We start from the raw sequence: 19,557 nt of genomic DNA on the forward strand, positions 1-19,557 counted from the left end.
CACGTTTGGCTGTCATGAAGAAGGGGATGCATAGTTGAGTACCATTTTTGGGTGAGCATCTATTTTTAATTCTTTTGGCGATGTACGTGGGAGTGGAATTGCTGGATCATATGGTAAGTCTGTATTTAGTTTTTTGAGTAACCACCGAACTGGCTTCCACAGCAGTTTCACCATTTCACATCCCCGCCAGCAATGCATGAGCTTTTCCACTTCTCCACATTTCCGCCAACACTTGCTATTTTCCGTTGTTTGCTTGTTTTGTTAATAACCATTCTAATGGGTGTGAAGTTGTATCTCACTGTGGCTTTGAATTGTACTCTCCTACTGACTAAGGATGGTGAGCATCTTTCCATGTGCCTATTGGTCATGTATATATCTTCTTTGAGAAATTTCTGTTCAAATCCTTTGCCAGTTGGTGGGATTTTGGTTGTTTTCCCACGTTTCTGACTTTGCAATGACAAGAGCTGCTGTGTGATAATGAATGGGGGAGTCAGGATGGAGGCTGGGTGTGGGTGTGACTGCACTCGAAGGCAGAGGCACGGACCCGGGCCTCACTCCCTGGCAGGGTGTATCCCACTTGGCCCGGTGTGACTGTCCCGGAGGATAGAGGCCCCTCTGGCCTTGGCTGAGGGGCACATCACAGGAAGAAGACTATAATCGGAGGTGGGTCCTGATTATAGAGAGAAACATTTAGAGTCTGACGGAGGGTTCTGGTAGCAGGTGGGACAGAGTCCAGGCACAGCCGTGGAAGAGAGGCTGTTCTGAAGCACAGGGTCCCTGTCCCAGAGTGCAGAGCTCTGGCCTAATGTGGGCCTGTGTGGGCCACACTCTCCAAAACAGGGAAGGCATCCTTCCTTCCAGTAGAATTCACATTTTGAAGGCATCCCCACAATAATTCTGTTTATTTTTACCTGGACTGGTTTCCCCTCCTTTCCAGATGTGATCTGACCTACGCTGATTTGGCCATTAAGCAATCAGCCCTCAGATTCTTTTGGTTAGTGTGGGATCCTTAAGGTCACATGGACCTCCTACTGGATGTGAGCTCCACTGAAAGCAAGCCTGGGACCAAAGGCCACCAGATACAGGAATGCTTTGCAGTGAAAAGTCACAAATATGGCGCTACAACCTGCTCGAAGTCTTGCTCTCTGTCCTGAGAACCCACCTGGCCCCTTTACGGAAAGGTCCTCTCTGAGGTGATGTCACCCCTGAGCTGCAGTGTCTGCTCACCTTGTGGTTGATGGGCCTTTCAGCGAAGTGGGTGGGCTCAGGACCACACCTCAAATGCTTACGGAAGGTGTTAGACCACAAAGGCCTGCCCCATAGACCCTTATCACTCCTTCCTGCAGCCCACACCACGTCTTAGTCAACTGCTGTATCTTGATTATGACTATGACATGACTTGATATGACGTGATATCATGCATAACATGAAAACACATCTCTAACTTCCCCTAGGCCAATTAACAAACCCTCTGGTGTAGGTAATAGCATTTTTGAACTGCTAAATAATCACCTCTGGAGTGTTATTCACAATTAGGGTGTTTCAGATGTTAACTAATCACCCGAGGTGTGTTAAAAGTAACAAACCTTGCAAAAGAAAGCATAGGATAAATTCATAAACTTATGGTAGGCAAAACTTTACTTGACAGGACACACAAGAAAAGCACCACCCAAAAAGATTTTTTTTTTTTTTGGACAAATTGAAATTCATTCTAATAAACAATGTCCCAGAAAAGCATCTGGTCTTTGGAAAATACCATTAAGGAAATGAAAAGCAAATAAAAGTTTGGAAGAAAATATTTGCAATTCAGACAGAGGTAGGCAAAAATGGGTTTACAGTTATGAGTATGCAAAGCAGAATTCATTCTTACATATTTTATTGATTATTATTATTATTGAAATATATTTTCATTGATTTCATAGAGGAAGAGAAAGAGAGAGAGAGGGGGGGGGGCGGAGGGAGAGAGAAACAGCAATGATGAGAGGTAATCTCATTGATCAACTACCTACTGTATGCCCCACACTGGGGATTGAGTTTGCAACCCAGGCATGTTCATAGGTCGACGCTCAACCACTGAGCCACATCAGGCAAACTAATTATTATATTTGTTTGTATTACAACCGAAAACCTATTTTTGCCCACCCTGTATATCTGACCAAGGACTTGTATTCAGAATATGTAATGGATGCTTACAATTCAGGAGTAAGGAAAACAACCCATTTTTCAAAAAATGGACCAGTAGGGTGAAAGGTATATTGGAACTCTGTATTATCGTTACAACTTTTCTGTAAGTCTGAAGCGATTGCAAAACAAAGGCACAGGTGAGGTGCTGCGGCGGGAACATAAAAGTATAAGATCTGTTCCCTGTCTCTGGAAGCTGATAATATTGGAGAGGTGAATTTTCCCCCCTCAAAATCCTCAGCGTGTAAGGAATGACCAATCAATCTCATCTGGCTCCTGCCCCCGAGGGTAGGAAGACAGTCTGGCACTGTTAGTGTCCCCCTTCCTCTCCCACCCCACCCTCTCCCCAGCTCCCCCCCTTCCTCTCCCACCCCACCCCTCTCCCCAGCTCCCCCCAGCCGCGGCTGCGCATGAGAAGCCCAGGCTTGCCCAGGCTTGGGAGGCGTTTGCACGTCAGTCCAGCATTGGCTGTGCCTCCACGGGCCCTTTGTCCACTGCCTTCGTGGTCTCTTCCGGGCTCATGGCTCCTCTTCTAAGCCAGGACGCCGCTTTGTGGGGGTGCTCAGGCCACCACCCCCGGTGCCCCTGCTTCTCACCCTCAGGGTAACCCCGTTCCTGGTGTGTCTCCCTGTGGGTCGGTACTCCCCTTCCTTTCTGCACTTGGAGGGGATCCCCTCTCTAGCTGCCCACCCTCTCCTCCCACCAGCTCTTTACCTACTTGGTAAACATAAAGGCTGACACTCTGGGCGAGGGAAACCCAAACTCCCAGGACTCAAACCCTGGTTATCCGTTAGGAGGATGGGGAGCACTTTTGGTTTTGTTTTTTCCATTATGAGCCTTCGGTCCAGAAAACAAGGGACAGTGAGCTTCTGGGCCTGGTTGTTCTATAACGCGGCTGCAGAAGCCCGGCTCTAAAGAAAGAGAGAGGGGGAAAGTGCTAGCGGTCCGGTGGGAGTGGGGAGCCCCAGGGAGTGGTCCGTGTGTCAGCTGAGGGTGCTGACCTTAAAGGGCGGGGCCGTGGCGGGCAGCCTGAGCTCCGGAGACAGACGGCACCTCCGTGCGCTGGCCGTGTGCCCGGCCTGTCTGCGGTCAGCATCTTGCCAGCTGAAATGTGTCTGGTCACAGGAGAAAGGGAACGGGGTTGGGTGGCAGAGCCAATGGTTTCAGTAAGTGTGAGCCCGGCGAAATCCTGGCTTTGAGGCAAGTGGCCGTAGCAGAGAATCAGAAAGTTGGCCCATGATTCACAATCAAAAGAGGGAAGGCACCAAACCCCACCCAGCCAGCCTCTGGCCACAAGTGAGCATAAAAGGGAAACCGGTCTACGTTTTTGTTGTGTGTAGTCTGTTTACCCCCTAACCGCCAGGATTTCTAAGAAATGCTTAGTGTGTATTCTTCGTGGTTGTTGTTCTCCGGGGAGCCAGATGTATAATACTTGGGGCTACATCTTTAACTTGAAAATGTACAAATATCCTCCCCGCTGCACCCTCCCTTTCCTCCCAGGGTCAGAATGATTGCAGGGAGGAGCTAGCTCTGAGATCAAATAGAAAGAGCTTTTTTGTCTCTGAAGATTAGGAAGGAGCTGTCAAAGAGCCGAGGCCTCATCTCTAAACAGAAAACGTGAAATGGGCTGAGTCCTGCTTAATAATTCAGGGACCAGACGGAGCCAACAAGAAGCTGGAGAGAATGATCAGATATCCCTACACCCTTCTCTTTTTTATCAGCTTGCAAATGTCCTGGTTGGCACCTGGTTGGAGAGAAACAGTTAGTGACAAATGAAGCTAAACCATTCATTCATTCGTTCATTCACTCATTCACTCATTCAATAAAATTTTCACGATGGCATGTACAAGGTGGACCAGCGAGGAGGTGAGGATACACAGCAGCACAAGTCTGTCTGCCCCTGGGCCTTGGAACTCGGACACAATTCTCGAACTTTAATGTGCTTCAGACGCCTGCGGCTGTCTTGTTAGAACACAGATGGCTGGATCCCATCCCCAGAATTTCCAACTCAGTCGGTCTAGAAAGCTGGAGAGACTGCATTTCTAACACGTTACCACGCGAAGCTGATGCTGCTGATCCTGGGGTCACCCTCTGAGAACCACTGGGCCAGGCACAACAATGTTTTGACCTCCTGGCACAACATGGTTTGCTCAGATAAACGGGAGGAGATTTGGAGCCCTGGACCAGGTTGCTTAAACTGGGGGTTATCTGCCCAAGAGCTGTGGCCATACCCCGCCCAGTGATGGGAATCAATGCATGAAGGCTCACTGACCTTCAGGGAGACCATCCAAAGGCCTTGGGACTGACCTGTGATGGGAGGGAGTATAGTTTAAAATTTATTTTATTTTATTTTATTTTATTTTATTGATTTCAGAGAGGACAGGAGAGGGAGAAAGAGAAAGAGAGACATCAATGATGAGAGAGACTCATTGATCAGCTGCATACTCCACTCTAGGGATAGAACCTGATCAAGAATTGAACTGTAGCCGAAACAGGTTTGGCTCAGTAGATAGAGTGTCGGCCTGTGGACTGAAAGGTCCCAGGTTCGATTCCGGTCAAGGGCATGTACATTGGTTGCAGGCACATCCCTGGTCAGGGGTGTGTAGAAGGCAGCTGGTCTATGTTTCTCTCTCATCGATGTTTCTAGCTCTCTATCCCTTCCCTTCCTCTCTGTAAAATCATCAATAAAAAAAAAAAAAAAAAAAAAAAGAATTGCACTGTGACCTCCTGGTTCATAGGTCGATGCTCAACCACCGACCCTCGCCGGCCAGGTGGGAGTGCAGCTTTGAGAGATCTTGTGTTGACTTTGCTTTGCACATTTAGGCTTCATTTGACCACCAGCCGAGTGCAAGCCTAGATAGTTCTGGGCCCCCGAGTCTGGGGTGGGTTACAAGGTGGCCTTCCACCGTCGTCCTCCCTTCACCTGGAGCCTCTGCTGCTCACTTCCTGCCATGTTCTTAACAACCCTAAGCGGCTCCTCCCCTTCCACGCTCACGAGGGTTGCAGGTAGGTGAGCTGTCACTGGGCCCTTGTAACACAGAAGCGTCGGATGGAGGGCCATGGGGCCCGACTGCCGGGGAGGCAAGTGTGCCGCCATGAGGAAGGTCAGGGAGGAGGGGGCGGGGGAGTGACATAGCCCTTGGCACCAGGAGCCATCACCGTGCATTGGAGGAGGGCATGCTGGGCCGAGGAATAGCTGACCTGAGGCTGGATGCAGACCCATAGGCCAAGTGACTGATCATCTTGTAAGTCAAAATATGTATTTTCTAACAGCTTTATTGCAATGTAACTCACATACCGTATAATGCACCCCTCTACAGCCTATAATTCAATGGTTTATAGTACACTCACAGAGTTGTGCACCCGTCTTCCCAACCAACGTTACCACATTTCCATCTTCCCAAAAGGAACCCTGTGCCCGTCAAGTTCCTACCCTCCCCATCCCTCCCCCAGGCCAAGGCCATGGCCAACCTACGTTCTGTCTCTATTCTTGACATTTCGTATCCTCTAGGTGGTCTTTTCGTGACAGGCTTCTAAAGTAGTTTTTAAAATATATATATATATTTTATTGATTTTCCACAGAGAGGGAGAGGGAAAGAGAGCTAGAAACATAGATGAGAGAGAAACATCGACCAGCTGGCTCTTGCACACCCCCTATCGGGGATGTGCCCACAACCAATATACAGGCCCTTGACCAGAATCGAACCTGGGACCTTTCAGTCCGCAGACCGATGCTCTATCCACTGAGCCATACTGGTTTCGGCTAAAGGACTTTTGGCAGGGAAATGGGACAACCTACAGTTGGGTCCAAACTGTGATTGGTAGAAACCCCAGGTGAAGAGAGTTCATTCAGGAATCGTTGCTTCACGCTGGAGCCCCCCTCCATTATCTTAGGGTGTGAATTCCCACCCCACAAGGCTGTGGTGAGGATGTGAGGGGCCGGCCCTGGCCTGGGACCCAGCGATGGAGCAGCCTCAGATCAAAGCGATGTTATTCTGAGTCAGTGGCATCCTGTGGCTTTTTGAAAGTGCAGCTGCGCACGAAGGTTGTATAAGAGGTATTTTCCTTGCCTCCCGTCCAGGAGGTTCTGAATGGGTGCCAAAGCCAGCAAAGCCGAGCTCACCAAAGTGGTACAGAAATGGTCAGCCTCTTGGAGATGGCTCCTGCCGCCCCAGCGTGAGGAGACTTCCCGGGCTCCTCCGGGGACCGCTGTCTCCTCTGAACTCCCATGTTCCTTCTCCCCCGCTTCCTCTGAAGCTCCTGCCGGGACCTCCGCTGGAGACGACACGTGGTAAGGCAGAGGGCTTCTCACCTGTGCCATGTGAGCTGGCTGGCTTTGTGGCTGCAGTAGCCATAGCCCCATTTCGGCTCCCCCTTAGAAGTGCCACTACCAGGAATCCCATACCCCTGTGCTGCGTCAGACCCGTGCGTGTCCCCCGTGGGGCACCCTGGGAGGCCCAGCCGGGTCAGCAATGGCCTCTACCCAAGCCTGGGGGGGTGCTCTTTCAGTGGCCGCGTTTCCTGACTCAGGACAGTGACAGGAATGCCAGGAACCAGGCCTCCCTTTGTCCTTCCAGAGGGAATGCTCCTCAGTCAGAGAGCCATCACCCTCCTCACCTGCCAGAGGCTAAGGCCAACACGCAGTGAGCATCATTATGCAAGAAGTCCGCTGGAAGGCTAATGGACTCTGGTATTCAGCAAGGGCTGAAAGTCAGCATAATATGGCCCTGCTTTTGGCCGAATGGCTGAAGGCTCTCCCCTAACCCTGTGGTCTGGTTGGCAAACTGTGGTGCCACTGCCCTAACCTGAAAATCCTTTTATTGTTTACTAAACTTTACCATTGGTATGCCTGTTTCCTTTGCTAAAAGGGCAAATGTGTATTCTAGTAAACTAGAGGCCTGATGCATGAAATTCGCATGTGGAGTGGGGTCGCGTCACCTCAGACCAGCCTGCACTCTCTCCAGTCTGGGACCCCTCAGACATCCCTTTCACAAGCTGGGACTGCTGGCTCCTAACTGCTCACCTGCCTGCCGGCCTGACCACCCCTAACTGTGCCCCCTCCCCCGCCAGCCTGATCACCCCTAACTGCCTCTGCCTGCTGACCTGATTGCCCCTAATTGCCCTCCCTGCTACCCCTGCTGGCCTAGTTTCCCCCAACTGCCCCTATTCCCTGCTGGCCTGGTTGCCCCCAACTGCACCCCCTTGCTGTCCTGATTGCCCCAAACTATTCCCTGGTCTCCCCCAACTGCCCTCCCCACCCCCCTGACATGGTGGCTCCCTGCCGGCCTGGTTGCCCCAAGCAGCCTACTGTTTGATCATTACTGTGAGGGTGTCCTGACCAATTTGCAAATTACCCTTTTATTAGTATAGATAAAAGCTTGTGGGTCTGAGGTTTCAGAGAGCCTCTCCACTAGAGTGTAAGGTCTGTGCCTGGCTCCCCATGCCTTCTAAATTTATATTTCTTGTCTAGTATCTCCGTTTGCATGCAGCCCCTTCTGCAGACCTTGAACCCTAGCTGCAAATGGATGCGGCATTCACACCTGACAGTTGCAGAACAGAATCTGGGGTCATGAGGGAGGGGTGTGCCTGGAGTCCTGCAGGTCTGGGAATGGAGGCAGCTGGGTAATCCTGAAGGCTGGGGTGGGGGTGGGCTGGGAGGGGAGGAGGAGCTGAGGAGAAGGTCAAAGAGGAGGGAGGGTAATGAGAACTCTCCTTCTTGAACTGTGTCCAGTGAGGTGTGAATCTAGCATCCCAAGGGAGGGGCTGAGTGGCTGCCAGGGGACAGTAACCAGAGCTGTGGACAGCACCCGCCCCTCCCCGGTGCCCTGCCGGCTGCTGGCTGCGATGAAGCTGAAGGTTAGTCAGGACTGCCTGGGCTGCTGGGTGAGCAGAGCAGGATCGTTTCAGTGTCGGCCTAGAACCTATCCTCCCCCCCCCCCCCCCCCAAGCTCAGCGAACGGGGAGAGACGCAGGGAAACAGAAACCGGCCTCAGCGGCTGGCCCGGGCCGCGTGGCTGAGAGGCCTGAATTATTAAGCCCTGGGAGGGAGGCTGGCGGGCACCCACGCCAAGGGGAAACCAATCGCCCGACAGGTGCTCACTTCATAGTCACCCAGGGGGTGAAGCATTCAGCTGCTTCCAGTCCAGGGGCCCCCAGTGTGGCCAGGACTGTAAACAGGGCATCTGACTGGCCTATGGGGGCCCAGCCGGGCTGTCCCTGCCTCCCTGGCCAGCCGGATTTCTCAGGCCTTTGTTTACAGGCTGCGGCTCAGCCCGCCCGGGGCTCTGGGCTCCCCTGTCACACACATTCTCTGCATTCCTCTTCCTGCAGAGCGGCTTAGCCTCTCCCTCTCCACAAAGGAAGGGAGACCTTGCAGCAGCCCAGGGCCAAGGTCTCCAGAGCCTCCGGTTTCATGGGGCCTGTGTCACCCAGAGCCACCCGCAGGCAGAAGTCCGCCTGCAGCTGGTGGCAAGCAGCCCCTCCCATTCTGATGGAGGTGTCCAGAGGAGCCCAGCCCCCCTCTCTCCCCACACACAACATGTTGGAGCTTACTCTGCGGTGTCCCTCTGAGCAGATAGTGGGTCCCACAAGGTCCCATTTCCAGTGCCTGGAAGGGAAAGGCGAAGGGCCCGCCTGAGCCGCGGAGGACAGAACGGTGCTGTGAAACCTGGAGGGACGGATGCGAGCACCTCTCTGCGGGGTCTGACATCCTGGGCCAGGAAAGAGCCTGGGGGGCCCCAGGGTGGTGCAGGTGGTTTGTGGAGCCAGAAACCCCTTCCTGGTTTTCTTTCTTGAAGTCCTTTCTCTAAACGCCCATGTTTCTGAGAACTCCCGACGCCCTACCAGCGTGAGGACCAGCTGGCTTCCTCTGCACAAGGGGCCCCCGGGCCCCTCACTTCGGTGACACTGCCGCTCGCTATTTCCTCCCCCTGCTTGCTTGCATTGGGACAGTTAAAAAAAAAGTCGTCCAAGCTGAGACCGGTTTGGCTCAGTGAATAGAGCGTCGGCCTGAGGACCGAAAGGTCCCAGGTTCGATTCCCTGGTCAAGGGCACGTACCTTGGTTGCGGGCACATCCCCAGTAGGAGATGTGCTGGAGGCAGCAGATCGATGTTTCTCTCATCAATGTTTCTAACTCTCTATCCCTCTCCCTTCTTCTCTGTAAAACATCAATAAAGTATATTAAAAAAAAGAAGAAAAGAAAAGTTGTCCAAGACATGGAACCAGGACATAGGGATCCCAGCAAACCCCGGGGTCATGCTGGGGTGGACATGGTCCGGCCGCCTGCCCTGGGGCAGTACCTGGTTTCCTAGGCGTGTGTCCCTTGGTCTAACGCTCGGTTTACTGTTGATTCGGGTGATTAGGGTAATGTACAACGTATATGGGAAGTGCGGAAAACTGGTAGCCATGCAGGATGGATGTACAGTAGTGCAAAGATAAATATTTTAGTCAGAAGGCTCAGGTTTTATTTTATCTGATACAATTCAGCAATGATTTCAATATTATTCCCCGCCCCCATTTATTTTAGATTCTTAAGTAGTACTTCCTATACTTTTTGAACTTGCTTTACCATCCTGCTGGTTTTCTCATGAATTAACTAGATTTTTGATACATGTGCAGTGTACCGTGGTGTGAAAACCATGTGTTTTTGTTTTTTGTTTTTAAATATATTTTATTGATATTTTACAGAGAGGAAGGGAGAGGTATAGTGAGTTAGAAACACCGATGAGAGAGAAACATCGGCCAGCTGCCTCCTGCACATCTCCTACTGGGGATGTGCCCGCAACCAAGGTACATGCTCTTGACCGGAATCAAACCTGGGACCTTTCAGTCCTGCAGTCTGATGCTCTATCCACTGAGCCAAACCGGTTAGGGCAAAAGCCATGTTTTTAAATTATAATTTTAAAAAATGAACGTGTAGGATCGTGGACTTCCATTTTACATGCAGGTCTATGAGTTTTAACACATGCAAAGGCTTGTGCAACCCACTAGCCCGGCCAGGGTATAGGACAGTTTCCTCACTCCGGAAAACTGCCTTGTGCCAGACCTTTAGAGGCAGTTGTTTTTTTTTTTGTTTTTTTTTTTTTGGCTTTGTGTGTATTAAAAAAGACACACATTATACAACCTACCACGCTAACCGTCTTTAAGGCGCAGCTCAGGAGTGTTGAAAACATCTGCATTGTTGTGAAACAGAGCTCCAGGACTTTTTGCGTCTCATAGAACGGAAACTCTGTGCCCATCGAAGGGCAGCTGCCCTGGGCCTCCTCCCCCAGTGCCTGGCTGGCGACCACCATCCTAACGTCCCACGTCTGTGACTGTGACCACGTCAGATACACCACCTGAGTGGAATCATACAGTCGTTGTTTTGTGACTGGCTTAGCGTAATGCCCTCAAGCTTCATCGTTGGTGCTGTCTTCGACTTTTTGAAAATTATCCTTTTCAGGAAAATGCAGAAGGATGTCAATGATTAGGGCACTGTCGGTCTGTCCCTCTCTCCCAGTCCCCCAGCCTGTGGTTGAGTCCCTATCGGTCCCCTAGGGAAGGGCTGGGGGTCTCAGAATTAAGCAGCAGGGTGCTCTGAGGACATCCAGGGGTGTGGGTAGTGAGGTTAACTCCAAGAAGGGTAAGTAACTGAGCTGAGCGTGGCCACCCAAGCCAGGTGTCCTGTTAGCTCCTTGCTTCGAAGGCAGGGGATAAAAGAGCCGTCACCCTTGGCATTTGACCAAGGGTCTCCTCAACAATGAGCATGGGAACCTGGCCCATAGGAAGAGCTCTGCAAACTTGGGATGGTGGTGGGGTGAGCCAGTGCATAGAAACAGCAGGGCCAGCCACAGGGATGGGAACCCCTAATAATTTACTTGGGCCTCTAAAATACAGTCAGACATATTCTCTCTCTCTCTCTCTCTCTCTCTTCTCTCTCTCTCTCTCTCTCTCTCTCTCTCTCTCTCTCTCTCTCTCTCTCTCCCTAAGCTATTTTTCACTCTGCATTCAGAACCTGTGGTGTGGTGTGTGTAACAGCAAGGTAGCCTTCATTGGTTTTAAATCCATAGCTATGCTGTGTCTACACCTGTGTGTCTCCCCCTCTTCAGAAGCCTGTTGTCTCTGCCAGGAGAGGTGTGTAGGGGGCTGCTAAGGAAAGGAGCCTTAGATGATGTGGGATCCCTTAACACAACCCGCGTGGCTCAGGGCCCACACAAAGTCCGGTTTCTGGAGAAGGCCGCAGACTAAAATGAAGAGAGAGACTGGGACTGGAAAAGAGTTAATTTGGGAAAATGGGGCCATGCGGGAGTCCACCTCTCAGGGAGGACTTCTGGCCTTTTACCACTCCTTTTATTGAGATTCTGAGACAAAGACATCTCTTAGGCGGGAAATTCCGACAACAGGAAATCAACAAGAATTTACATATGATCAACAAATTAAAGTTGCCTCAACTACCACTATCTCAACCATTCAGAGCCATCCAGGTTGGCCAGCTCTTTTTTACATTTTATGACCAGGGAACAAGGTTTGGTTTCGGTTAGCCAGCTCTTTTTACATTTTACCACTTGTGACTCAACCTAGAGTCAATGAGCTAATAGCTCGGACCATTTAGAGCCATCAAGGTTGGCCAGCTCCCTTTACATATTATTACCAGTGGTAATGTTTGGTTTCTGTTTCCCCCTGGAGCCCTCGTGGTCCTGAGAAGCCACGGAAACACCTGGGCACTCGGTCTCTCCTCTACCCAACTTCCTGACGGTCCTTTACCCAGCTGTGTGTCCCACCTGGATGCCTAAGTTCTCTTTTCACACATTTTATCTCCGTGGCAACTGTATAACCATGGCATCTTTAAGAGTGAAAGGGGCACCAAGGCTGATTACAGTGTAAACTGGGGCTGTGCAAGCAAGCAGCAAATATGGTCACGCTTATCTTCCAGACTAAACCCAAAGTTTCTTCCAGGGAGACAGAGTCTCTGCATGTCTCTCCTACAGCCTCGGGCATGGAGAGGCTCAGGGCACCCTGACTGGCGTCTGCCTCTTTAAGATGCTCTTTCCCCAAGAATCTAACCCAGGGCAGATGTAGAGGGGAGGCTTCTCGGTTTCCCTCAAACACTTTCTTGCACGCTGGTTGGCTCTGGTTGCTAAATAGCACACGTTGTCAGTGATCACCACGATAGAGCGGGCACCTCGTGTTGGGAGGGGGATCCTTTCAGAGCAGGCTAGCATTGGGCTGCCGAGGGCAGGGTGCGCATGACACGTCACAGGCATGTGGCAGAGGCTCCTGGGACCACGGTTGTATGCAGGGGAAGGGGTGCGTGTTGGCATGTGCGAGCGGAATTTCAGGTATCTGCTTTGCGTGAGAACCCGCTGGGCGCACTGGAAGAAATGGAAAGAACTTTGAGGATTAACTGCTGGACTTCGGGAGAGCGGGTTTACAGCTCTAGGGGTGTGGGAGGGGAGAGACAAAGATGACCTTGACCCCTAAAGAGCATGCAGCTGGGTGGGCAGAATGCTCACTCCAATAGAGAAGGCTGTGGTTTGAAGTGGATGGGGAGGAGTTTCTTGAATGCTCCCCTGAGTGGTTGACGGTAGTTGATGGTGGATGACTTTTGACCCAGCCAGGGATACAGAAAAGAGACTGTAGTAGAAAGGAATTCCCATCTGCCTCAGGAGAGAACTGTCTGAACCCGCAGGCCTCCAGCTGGCAGGGGCCATGCCAGCCCCGCCAACAGCCATCTCCAGGCCCATTTACTCCCCAGAGAGAGGAGGAACACCCCCCTCCCCCCCGCCCCCCCAGCCTAAGGCACTCTTCCTTGACTCCCACAGGATGACTGACAGTGAGAACACCCCTTTCTGGTAGGGACAGTCACCTGTCGCCACGCACCTACCCCAAATGTGTGGCCTGATCCCCTTGACTCAGACAAGATCACCACGAAAGCCTCCGGTCTGGATTATTTCAGGCTCAGAGCCACAGTCCAGTCTAAACAGCACCTTTCTCTGCCCAGGGCCTAGTCGCAGCCTTCCCTCCAGCCTGGGGGAGGGAGAAGGTCAGGTCTGTCATCGCCGAGTCGCCGCATCGCCCATGAACAAATGTTGGGCAACCCAATAGCCACATCTCCCAGGAGCCAACGATTATTTTCAGCCTCAGAGCAGCCTCAAACCAGATTTAAGAAAAGAAAATACCTAAGCCACGCGTCTAACTTGTTTGTGGGCAGCTCTGCCCATACACCCAGTGAGTGTTCCCAGACGGAGGTCAGAAGCATCCTATTTGGGCGTCTCCGAAAGCAATGCTGGTCGCCTGCCTCGCATCCAGTTGATTGTAGTTCTGTTCGACGTGGGTACACTTGGCAACCCCAAGAGTGAACCCTAAAGTAAACCATGGGCTTTTTTGGTAATTATGATTTACCGACGTACGTTCATCGGTTGTAGCAAATATACCAGTATGGCAGGAGATGTTGGTAATGGGGAAGGCTAGGCGGGTGTTAGTAGACCTCCTGACATAAACCCCCTGTGCAAAGACCACCTTGGGGCTCTGAATCTGGAATCAAGAGCCAGGACCTGTGACGTCAAGTTATTATTGATAGGTACCTAACTTGTTGCCGTTTTTATTCTGTACCCACAATGGGACAGGGGGTCTGTGGGAACTCTCTGTACCTTCTCTTCATTTGTTCTGGGAGTCTAGCACAGCTCTATGGAAGCACTGAGCAGACCGGCAAACCTCAGAGGGAAGGCAGCAGAGGGTTGGATGGCGCAGTGGTGGTAAGGGATCAACCAAAGGACTTGTGTGCACTCATAGAGGCATAACCAATGGACACAGACAATAGGGGGTGAAGGCCTATGCTGGGAGGCGGGAGCAGGCTGGGAGAGGTCATTGGGGAGGAAAAGGGACATATCTAATAATCCTAACAATAAAACACATTTTTTTAAAAAAAGCTCTAAAAAATGGTCTTAATTAAAAATATATTAATTAATGCCTTGAAACCAGTCTCGACAGGAAAGGGTTTCAGAGCTGATAACCGATGGAAGGCTGACTTCTGGAGGCCTCTCTGCAGGTGGGCTAGCCAGACCCACGGCCCCTTGGATAATCAGACTCAAGCTCGTTTTAACCACCCGAGAAAGGCAGAGCAATGGGTGACTCGAGGCCAGTTATAGTCTCAATCCAGCTCGCCACCGCCTCCCCTGCCATCCTCTCTGCAGTCATCCCCTGCTGGGACAGGGGTGGGGTGGGGGCTTGGCTAGGAGGAGTCTTTTCTGTTCCTGCCTCGGACAGGCTGCTACAGACGTTGCTGGCCATTTTGTTTGGGGCAGAGAAGGAAGCCAAATAGGCGAGCCCAGCCTTCGTGCGATGACCAGGTAAGGTCTTCCTGCGATGCCCACCTTGGGGCTCTGAATCTGGAATCACGAGCCGGGACCTGTGACGTCAGGCTTGGAAACGGCCACTCCGGAGGGAGGGAGCCGGGGAGCCACCGCTGGGCCTGAGCCTCTCTCTGTTCCTGCCGTCCCTGAGCGGTCAGAATGGCCTGCAGCACAGGCCTCGGGTACTGAGAAAAGAGGCCGCACAGTCAGACGGAGCTTGAAGCAGCCGGATGGACGGGAAGGGGAGAGCTGGAGCGCTTGGGCCTGACGTTCTCTAGAGGCGTGGTGGGGGGTGGGACAGGGACCGCCTGCAGAGAGGCCTCCGAAGGGGAAGTGAGCTTATCGGGGGCACAACCTCTGAAGCCCTTTCCTGTCAGCCTGGCACCAGATACACTCGGAAGGTCGACAGACAGCATGGCCTTTACTGAATAGAAGCCGGGGAAAGCCGGGGCAGGTGCTCCCTCTCCGAGGTGCTTCATACACGACGTGGCGTCCTCTGTGCCCGAGGGTGACAGGCGCAGCCCACGGCCACCTGAGTCATTTTCCCAGGTGTGGTGAGCGGGAAGGCCGCCAGCTCACGTTATGGAAAAAGCCCTGGATGTCAGTCTCCGGCAGAGGCTGGCCAGCTGCGCAGACGCTGCTGTGGGCAGCCCCTCCCCGCACACTCCCTGGCGGTGAGGGAGGCGGGAGGGCAGCGCCCGCGCCTGGGGCTTCGCACCCAGCACGCAGGCCCTCACGGAGGTGGGAGCGCTTGGGGGGGCGGGGGGAGGGGGGAAGCCACGTGCCATTGGTTCGACGGGCAGGCTGGGCGGAGAATGTACGCCGGACGTGGTGTGAGAGAACTCAAGGCGGATCTGAGCTGCTTCTGAGTCACGTCAATTCAGGCAGGTGACTTCATGTCTCGAGGCCTCAGTTTCCTCACCTGTGAAGATGGGTACAACCACCCTGCACCTGACTCCTTCCAGGGGTGGCTGAAATGAAATGGAATATGCGAGAAGTGCTGTTATTGGATACTGCCCCAAGGGGAGGGCCTCTCATGTGGATGAATGGATCAGGACATATCTTGGCCTCCCCAAGCCCACCCTCTCTAGTTGTCCTGGCAGCCTGGACCGAGAGGCTGCCAGCTTCCTGCCGGGGCTTTCCTGCCTGCTCTAAGTTTCAGTTTCCTCTCTCGACCTCAGCCCCAAGGGCGGAAGTATGGCGGGGGGGGGGGGGGGGGGGGGGGGCGGGGGGGGCGGGCGGGATGCCTGGATTTCAAAAGCAGGGCCCCCTGGCATGGTTTGCCGCACCTCTCCCTGCTTTGTGAAATGGAGAAGAGAGCCTGGTTTCACTCATTTTTCTGCTTTCTTTTCATGACTCATTTTTTGAGAGTATTTCCGTTGCCTGAGCTGTCTGCAGGCAGGGCCCGAGGAGGCCTGGGTGTCCCTCTGACAGTGGGATGCATTCACAGGCAGCTGTCACAGGTTAAAATTTCTCCCTGGGCGACCCACCCCTCCGTGTCTGGGCCTCACGTGTAATGCAAACGTCTTGGTGGTTGCCACCGTTCCCTGGAGCAAATTCAGGAACCAGTCTGGGAGGACGTTGTAACTTCCCCAAGAATTGCTATTTTTACCGTCCGCAGTTCCTATGACCGTTAGTGGTGAAACTCACAAACCAAAAATGGCCTGTGTGCTTATCTGTGGGGCAACTGGAAAAGAGATGATCTGGAACCCCCGTCCCTTCCGTACAAGCAGGTTTCCTAGAAGGGCGGGTGGGACAGCTGCCTGAGGGAAAGGAGACAAGGCCGTCCTTGGGCTGCAAGGATGCAAGAAGGCCTGGAGCCCTGATAGCGGACGGTGTGTGTGTGTGTGTGTGTGTGTGTGTGAGTGTGTGTGTGTGTGTGTGTGTGTGTGTGTGTGAGTGTGTGTGTGTGTGTGTGTGTGAGTGTGTGTGTGTGTGAGTGTGTGTGAGTGTGTGTGTGTGTGTGTGAGTGTGTGTGTGTGTGTGTGTGTGTGTGTGTGAGTGTGTGTGTGTGTGTGTGAGTGTGTGTGTGTGTGTGTGTGTGTGTGTGAGTGTGTGTGTGTGTGTGTGAGTGTGTGTGAGTGTGTGTGAGTGTGTGTGTGTGTGTGTGTGTGTGTGAGTGTGTGTGTGTGTGTGTGTGTGAGTGTGTGTGAGTGTGTGTGTGTGTGTGTGTGTGAGTGTGTGTGTGTGTGTGAGTGTGTGTGAGTGTGTGTGTGTGTGTGTGTGTGTGTGTGTGTGTGAGTGTGTGTGTGTGTGTGTGTGTGTGAGTGAGACTGACCAGTAGGGATCTCTGCCAGCCAGGGCCTTATGAAAGTCAGAGAGCAATTGCCATGCTTATGTAGTTCTTGTAGGGATGGCCCCTGTGATCAGTTTGAGAGACCGGTGATCAGAGAGCGATCAGCACTCCTCACATTAAGTTTGGGAGGTGGCGCTGTCCTATCACCCCCTTTTACAGGCAGGGAAACCAAGGGGCAACAAGTGGCTTTTTAAAAACATTGAAGTATAATTGACACACAATATGGTGTTGATTTCTGATGGACAGCTTCCTAAGGAAACATTGGTATGCCCTGCATCATGATCGCCACACACGCAGTCACCCTCTGTCACCATCTGTAACAGGTGGCTGGCTGTCGTTGACGTGGTGCTTGGTAAGTGAGCTGCACGCAGGCGCCCTGCCAGGTGCTTTCCCGGGGGCTGTCTCCCTAGTCCTCACCAGAGCCCCCTCAGTGGGGCAGGCTTTGGCGTCTCCATTGGACAGGGGAGGCCCGTGACATCCTGCGATAGTGTGATTTAGAAAAAGCCATCTGTATGTGATCCTCCTCCTCGTTTGTGGCACACAGCTCCTAAAACCCTTTGAATTTCCTGTGAGGAGAGACCCAGGAAGGTGTCTGTTTAGATTGCCCCTGAGATTGGGGGCTGGTTGCCAGGAGGATCAACCAGACGATTAGAGGGTTGGAACTTTCAGTCCCACCCCACTCTCCCCCACCCCGCCCCTGGGAAGGGGAGAGGGGCTGGAGGTTGAATCAATGGCCAAATAGCCAATGCTTTAGTCAGTCAATCCTGCCTAGGCAATGAAGCCTCCATACACACCAGAGGGCGGGGTTGGGAGAGCGTCGGGGTGGTGAACATGTGGACACGCAGGGAGTGATGTGTTTGGAGAGGGTGCCCTGTGCTCCTTTCCCCTGCCTTGCCCTGCGTGTCTCTTTCATCTGGCGCTTGCTGAGTTATACCCTTTTATGAGAAACCTGTGGTCTAGTAAGTGAAATGTTTCCGAGTTTTGGAGACATTCTAGCAAGTGAATCAAACCTAACGCGGCGGAACGTCTACCAGGGGTCTTCAAACTACGGCCCGCGGGCCACATGCGGCCCGCAGAGGAGTCTGATCCGGTCTGCCAGGTTTTTTGGGCAGTGAGCGCAGCCGAGGTGTTACAGTAGGAATTAGTAGTTCATATAGTCCGGTCCTCCAGCTCTCTGAGGGACCGTGATCTGGCCCCCACTTTAAAAAGTTTGAGGACCCCTGCTTGCCGCCGGCATCCGAATGAGGCAGCGCAGCCCTGGGGGCCTTGGCCTGTGGAGTCTGATGCTGGCTCCAGTGGGCAGTGTCAGAATTGAGGGGATCTGTAGGACAGCAGCTGGTGTCCGAGAACTGCTTGTTGGTGTGGGACATCCTTCCCGCGCCCCCCCCCCCCCCCCCCCCCCCCCCCGCCAACACACACATTGGAATTGGCGACCAGAATCCTCCAGGTCCCAGAATGCGGGTGCCTCTATCCGTATGTCGTCTGACCCCTCTGCGCCAGCTGCCCCAGAGGCAGAGCTGGGTCGGCCCAGCTGTTCGACTGGTTAGGATGAGCCACAGGGTCCCCGTGACCACCCCAGTCCCTCGTGCTGCTGGAGGGCCATGACCCTCTCTTGGCTGCTCGCCCACCACGTCATCCCTCAGCAGGTCTCAGAGACCAGAGGGAAGAGGGAACATCAGCCAGAGAAGGGGCGGGGTCTAGCCTGGACCCGACCCCCCTGGACCTAACATGTCTCCTCCTCACCCCTGCACCTGTTTTGAGAGTGTGTGAGCTTGGCCTTTTCAAACTAAGGCGGTAAACGTATTCATCACCTGCATCTGTGTGGAGCACAGTGGCAGGGACTGGGAAGATGTCCCAGCCGGGGTCCACGAGGAGCCTCTCCTCAATGAGAGGGTTAGCGATGGGCCAGCAGAGAAACACTTGCTAGGCACCATTCCCTTCCACTTGATCTCTCGTAAGCCAGGCTTTCCTGCCACACGCGTGCCCACTGAGCCGTGCGAGGAGGAGGCAGGAAGGAGGCCCCCTTGAGTACTGTGAGCGCAGGGCAGCCTGCACCTGCAACCACACCTGCCACAGATTCCCCCATGGGTGGGGGAGCAGGCAGGGTGGTTAGGAGACAAGAGAACGGAGAAATACTGTTGTTATCTCCAAACTTGCCGCCATCATATTAGCTCTGCAAATCACGATGGGGGTCTATTTCCCCCACCCCATCCCCCCCACTCCTAATTAGCTTACCACCATGAATGAGGATGGTTCTTCACAGGCTGCAGAATGCTCTGCAATCACATCATCCCATTCGGTCCTCCTGAAAAAAACCCCGTGAGAGGGCCATCATTGGTATTTTTATTTTATTTTTATTTTTAACTGAGGCTCCCAGGGGTGTGGTGACGCATCTGAGGTGACAGACGCAGTGGCCGGCTTTGTAGAGGTAGGACTTCTGCCTCCCTGTCCAGCGTTCTTACTCCGTGCTGTTGGATTTTCACGGAGATCTTGGCAGCTCCGAGTGCTAGGAAAGCATGTCCTCTCAGCAGGGGCCAGTCCCCCACCCCCGGGCTGGCACTGGCTCCCGCCCGCAGAGGCTGCATGGGAACAGAGGAACAGGGCCACATCCTGACCCTCTCCAGCTGGGGGACGTGGTGGCTCTGAAAGGAAACACCCAGAGAGCGGCTTCCTGCCACCGAGCTGGGGCCGAGGAGCTGTGTCCTAGAACAGCAGGGGTCTTTGTGTGTGTGTGTGTGTGTGTGTGTGTG

General features: G+C 53.1%; 1 protein-coding gene across 4 annotated transcripts in view; it reads left to right on the forward strand.

Moving 5' to 3' along the window:
- The window catches only part of B3GNT2 (UDP-GlcNAc:betaGal beta-1,3-N-acetylglucosaminyltransferase 2), a 202,103-nt gene that overhangs the window by 127,406 nt on the left and 55,140 nt on the right, over positions 1–19,557 (forward strand). Inside the window, exon 1 of one of the 4 annotated variants that reach the window (XR_014796525.1) lies at positions 7,951–8,037. The exons of the other annotated variants lie outside the window; for them this stretch is intronic. The gene's annotated coding sequence lies outside the window, so the exon portion shown is untranslated. Of the gene's footprint in view, positions 1–7,950; positions 8,038–19,557 lie in introns of those variants that run through there. 4 annotated transcript variants of the gene reach the window in all.

The sequence above is a fragment of the Pipistrellus hanaki genome, assembly GCF_964339955.1.
Source record: "Pipistrellus hanaki genome assembly, chromosome: 12".
In the NCBI taxonomy this organism is placed as follows: Eukaryota; Metazoa; Chordata; class Mammalia; order Chiroptera; family Vespertilionidae; genus Pipistrellus; species Pipistrellus hanaki.